Source organism: Parus major, chromosome 4 (assembly GCF_001522545.3).
Source record: "Parus major isolate Abel chromosome 4, Parus_major1.1, whole genome shotgun sequence".
Lineage (NCBI taxonomy): Eukaryota > Metazoa > Chordata > Aves > Passeriformes > Paridae > Parus > Parus major.
The window spans coordinates 45238539-45244782 of NC_031771.1; the positions used below are offsets into that span (position 1 = coordinate 45238539).

At 41.3% G+C, this 6244-nt stretch overlaps 1 long non-coding RNA gene across 1 annotated transcript; it reads right to left on the reverse strand.

The window, feature by feature from the left end:
* Positions 1-4463: 4463 nt before the first annotated feature.
* Positions 4464-5878, reverse strand: LOC107202798. The gene is made up of 2 exons (XR_001520831.2): positions 5278-5878; positions 4464-4746 (listed from the first exon to the last, which is right to left on the reverse strand). It is a non-coding gene; the product is annotated as an uncharacterized LOC107202798 (long non-coding RNA).
* Between the last annotated feature and the right edge of the window lie 366 nt (positions 5879-6244).

Below are 6244 nucleotides of genomic sequence, written 5' to 3' on the forward strand. Positions count from 1 at the left end.
TTTTGTCAGTCAGGCACTGGAAAGGGCTTCCCTGAAAAGCGGTCACAGCACCAAGCCTGACAGAGGTCATAAACCATTTGGACAATACTCTCAGGCACATGGTATGACTCTCGGCAGGGAGAGGGCCAGAAACTGGACTCAATGATCTTTTTGGCTCCCTTACAACTCAGTTTATTCTCTGATTCTAAGATTCTGTGACTTCCTCTGAAAAGCTAAGCACTGTTCTTAGCATTACAGAGGCCAGGGCCTCACTATAATAGTGAGGGCTGGCATAATTCATGCTAATATCAAAAGAGAATATCAAGGCACCTTAAGGATACTGTTGTTCCAAACCCCCTGCTATGGGCCAGGAACCTTCCACTAAACCAGGCTGCTCAGAGCCTAATCCAGCCTGGTCTTGACTGCCTCCAGGGATGAGAAGTCCACAACCTCCCAAGGCAACCTATTCCAGTGCCTTACCACCCTCACAGAAAATAATTTCTTCCTCATATCTAACCTAAACCTACCCTCTTCATTAAGGCCATTTTCCCTTGTCCTATCACTACATGTCTTTGGCATGTAAAAACAAAACAAAACAAAAATCTGTTCAAAAGATGAATAAATGCTTCCAAAGTTGAGAATTTGGAAGTCATGTGTGACAACTCCTAAAGAAATATATGGCACAATGAAGACAGCAGAGGTCCCCAAAGATCTCTTTCTATACAGCCTCTCTCTGTCTACATCCGTCCCTCATTCTTGCAAATTGAGTTCTAGCAAAGCCTGTTTCGGGAAAAGATAAAGAGTAACTTCCTTCCACATGTGAAAAAGAAGATACGAAAGAAAAGGATAGTGAGGTCGTTTTAGAGAACTACTGATACACTCACTTTACTGACCAAAAGGAATGCTCCTGATGGCACATTTAATAGTATCTATACTGTCTTTTCAAGGCCAAGCTACAAAACAAAGAATCGACCATAACTGTATTGCATCTTTGTGGACATCTGTAGGTTGACTGCTTCCAACTACCACAATTCCTTTTAGCATGTGAGATCATAACTTTTCAGGAACTTGTATGTCTGATGTGGGCCATATAATGCTGCCACACAATGTTACAGGACGCGCACCAGAGAAGATGTTCTTGCAGACTTCCATTGCAAGCAACCATGAATTCGGTTTTATGCTATGGAATTATATATCCATAATTATTTTTTTTCCTTCATTCCCCCAAATGTGAATCTAAAAGAGTATAAAGAAAATTTGAGTAAAAGGTCTTTAGGCTCAGGTATGGAGTTTGATCTACAAAGAACAGGATATACGGATGTAGCATCTATTTGTTACACTCTGGATCTACTTTGTTTCTGTTTTTCTGGGGTTTTCTTGCTTTTTTATGATTTTTTTATGTACTCAGGCACTGCTACAACAGCTGAGGGAGAAACTAACTGGAATGCCTTCACAGGTTTCCATAAATCAGCCTAGAGATTGAATTATTGAATGCATTTTGTGGCATGTTCTATAAGTCTAAATATCCACTTCAGGGGGTTGAGATTTCTCTTATTAACATGTCTTGCCTCAGGGAAGGAGGAGTTTTGTATTTCATAATCATAAAGGATACGCTCAATATAAATTTACACTGGCTTGTATGAAACAAGCACATTCTATAATAAAAAATTTCATAGATGTAACATGTGGGCAAACAGAAGATTTGCTGTTTTCTGTTAAACCACCAAAATAACAGTCAGGAATTTCACTAGAAATATTTGAAATATCAGCAAAGAAAGTCAAATATTTTTTAAAAACTTGCTTTGGAGACATATTTATCTGAGAAGATTAAAAATCTAACACAAGAAATTCCAAAGTTTAGAAATAACGATCTAACATGCAATTTTGTAAATAAAACTTATTACAATTTTAATGGTTTCAGGAAGAATTTTAAAGCACTTAATCTGATCTGCTTATGGAATAGTTAGCAGAAGCTTATGCTTAGACATGCACAATGGATTTAAAAACCAGTACACAATTCAGAAGGACAAAGAAAGCAAACAAAAAAAAAAAAAATGCTATTGGCCAATTGATCATACAACTAGCTGTCTTCAGCAATACCATACACAGCCTTCTAGTAAATTACAGATTCATTTGAGCTAAATGGTTGCTTCCCCATACCTTTTTGAATTTTAGGTGTTATTATTAATAAAATTTCATTAGACATTTCCTATGCTATGGGAGTATCTTGTATATTCAATTACAAAAGTAATGGTTCCAAATTATGAGAGTTTGATATTAATTGCACAGTCACCAGTTTCTGCACTATCCTCTGAGGCAGAAAAAGACACATACTAGAAATCCTTCCCACGATCTCTGGAAAAGCAAAAGTTAAAGTATTAATTTTCCCTTCCACTATTATATGAAACCTGGCCACTTGCTTTCTGTCAATATCGCAAATCAATATTAAATCACAAAGGGAAATTGCACCCTGAAAATTCATATGAAATATTAATTCATATGAATTAATAGCATTCCTGGGAAAATCTAGATGAAAATTTTATATATGTCAAGTTTCTTAAAACTTCAAACCTGCAGACCTTATTTATCCTGCTTTATATATGCAGACATTTTTTACAGAGCATTTCTTACTCTGGTGGGCTCCTACAGTGCATAGTTAGTATACCAGAAAGAATGGAAACTTCTGTATTTTCTAATAAAGTGTTATGCAAGAGCAGATCTGAGTTGGGATAAGTAGTCTATACCCCTGAAAGCCATTGGGAATGAAATGGTGATGTAAGACCGGATCATCATAGTTCAGTCAAATCATCAAACTGTGGAATAGTGGAGGTGATATTTTTGACATATGTATAAACGTGTATCCTTTCACAATTTTCTTTTACTAGCTCTACATTTCAGCTGTCATTGCAAGACATTTTATGTCTGAAATAAGTTATTCTTCTCAATGAATATGCAATTTTTCTGCATATATTTTAAAAATGAGGTTTCTGTCACCTTTTGTTCTAAAAGGTAGTGTGTGCTAAATTAATGCTAATAAATTTCTATCTGTTCTACCAGGCCTTCCACATATTTCAAAATATACACTGAAATTGAAGAGAATACTCAATTAAGAGTGTCATCTAATCTTTAAAGCAGAATATAGGCATATTGTTTAATTTATAGCTGTGTTGGAAAGCAGACTGGCTTGCTTCTGTTTTGCAGTCCTGTCATGTACATTCCAAACAAGTGATGATCCAAAGCTAAATATTGTATTCCTTAAATATAGAGCACATTTTCAAGTGCATATACTAAGCATACTCCCAGCTTGAAAAGCTGCAGAAGCCTTTTCCAACCTGTTTGTATCAAAACAAGAAGAGTGGCATGTGGAGGTGGAAACTTCTTGAGTAACACAGGTTCCATTTATATAGAAGAGGTGAAAGGATGGAGCTCATACAGTTGTCTTCCTAAGGAAAGAAATAAATACAAGGGCCAGCTGGTTCTGCTGGCAGATCTTGTGGGGGAAATGTAGAAGAAATAGACACTACTGTGCTTCTCCTGGAGTAATGTTGCAAGTGGATAGAAATTGTTAGGAAATATAGTGGCTGAGTTTCATTCATTTGGACGACATCTGGATGAAGTGCCTGTTGTGTAACTAAATGGTTAAACATGTCTATCTTACCATTGAGACTTTGTAGGATAAAAACTGGTCAAATGGAAAATTTCTCAACTGATGGCAAAGTTTAAAAAACCTTACTTGTTCTTTCAAATATTATTCATACTATAACTTAAAAAAAGGCTTTATAAAAAAAAGGACTATTAAGCTTTCATAGTAACTCAGAGTACATGAAAATATAGCAAGAATAAAGCTAGTAATTTTGTTGCTGTGCTGTTTTGTGAGATGGATAGTGGCCTTATTTGTAAAATAACTATTCACAATTTTAAATAACACTTGGCAGCATTGTTATAGTATCTTCTGTTCTCAAGAGGGTACACTTCCAGCTGCCCAAAGGTATCAGTAATACACAACTTGCCAGGGATATTACAGCCAAAAACCCCAGTTTAGACATAAAATAGCATCCAAATGTGGATTTGAGTGACAATCCTATTTGTCACCAGCACTACAGTAATCTGGGGGGAAATGCATGTTGACTGCCATGTATATTGATTTATAATGAATTTCACAGTTTCGTTGCAGCCTTTAAACAATAGCATAGCCACTAGAAATTGCAAACCACCACTCCCACCCTCCTCAAGATCCACTTTTGTAAAAGGGCCCTATTTATGCTGGGAGGTTTATATATATATATGTATATGAACACATATATGTATACACATATATATCGAGAGAGAGAGAGTCTCCTAAATGACTGCTTCAGCGAGGCTTCAATGGAATCTCATAGAAAACTAGAAGCTGTTTCTTGTTGAAAGTAATTTGCACCAGCCAAGACTGCCACAGCTGACTGACCCACAGTGAGTATTTCTTAAAACTGGAGGAGCAATGCATGTTGTTTTCAGGCATTTTGTTTTATCAGAAAAATGCATGAAGAGACATCTTTCTACAATCCTCGTTTCTGGTTCAGGAAAAAAAAAACAAATTACAACAACAAAACTTAAAACCCACAAAAACACAAACAATCCACACAGATTGCTACATAGGATGATGCAGCAGAGCATTCCGTTTTGAGAGAAACTCAAGCAGGTTTTCTGGCCTGAGACTTGAAAGGTATCCCGAATATTTATTTCCTAATGCAGTCTTCTCTAAAGCAAAGTGTTCTTCTTGCTTGATACCTGAGGTCAGCATTTAGGGAAATAGGGAAATTTAGGGTTTGCTTTCCTCCATGAATGAAGCACTGCTTCATCGAATCAAAAAATCATTAATGCTGGAAAACACACGTAAAACCATTGAGTCCAACCATTAACATAACTAGGTCCATCACTTAACCCTAAGCCCCAACACCTACATGTTTTGCTTGATCCATTACAGAGCTTAAATTTATACAATTTTATCAAAGATTCACTCTGTTGCTGTCAAGAAAGATTATATATAATCTTTTATTTTCTTATAGCGGGTGTGTATGCTCTATAGTGAAAACAGGAGCAACCATACATCTGTAATTTGTGCTATGTACTTTCTGAAGGACACAATGGCGGCCTTTATTGGACACGTCAGCCTCAAATCCTCTCAAGATTCATGAGACAATAGTAGCTTTATTCCATTTCATAACTTCCATCATCCTCTGGGCAGCCACTATGCCTTTATGCCTGACTGAAACAGTTGCAAGACATAATTATGCCAAGTAGACCTCCAAATGCCATCACCTTTCCTATTTCCTTCTGCATCCTGTTTTTACTGTGGCTGTTTTTCACCGCGGCATAGGGACAGCATGCGGCAGGAGCACTGCTCAGCCTGTTGCAGTCACCCCAGTGTCACGCTCACAGCCTTGAAGTGAAAGTGCTGCAGCTGCTTCCGCCCGAGGCATCTGCGGCGGGGACCTCCTTTCCAGCAGCCCACACGGGAGCAGCGCTCGGATTCACACTGACTCACGGCTCTCGAACTGCGGCATCCTGACAGAGATTAAAAATAAAAAGCCGGGCGAGAGTTTGAAGGCTGCCTGTCAAACAGAGCGTGGCACCAACACTCTCCTCGCCTGAATGAGGGCTATGGAACATCGTTTCAAATTCCCTCTCCGGATGAACGCCTCCCGGCCCGCACAGCTCTCCTCGCTCCTTTGACACCTCGCTCAGCAGCGGACGAGACCGAGGGAGAGAGGGAGGGAGTCAGCTCTGCACATAATCACGGCTGAGCAGGTCTGCCGGCTCGCCGCCGGGCCTGCTGCCCCCCGCCCCTGGTCCCTCTGGCAAGGCCAGCAGGCTACACACACCTGGCGGGGCGCCGCTCACCCCGCCTGGCCCCCGGCACTCCCCGCCCCGGTCCCTGGTCCCACCCGCCGCGGCTGCCGGAGACACCGAGCGACCTTGCCCGGGGCTTCCCCCGCCCGCCCCCAGAGCCGGGCAGCGGCCCAGGGCTCGGCGCGTTCCATTCCCTCGCGTCACGGGGTGGGGGGCGCATCGGAAGCCCTTCCCTCGCCCCAATGGCGGGACACAGACCGCCGTAGTGCCGGTGCCCGGTTAGGCGCAGTGACCCGACAAGCCCGCCTGGGGGTTCGGGGAGATGGGGCGGGACGCCTCGAGACAGGGAGGCGCGGAGGCAGGGGGGGGCGGAGTTGGTAGGTTCCAGAGGGGGCCGGCGAGTGCGGAGCGCGGGCGCCGCGGCTGTCAGTGAGCA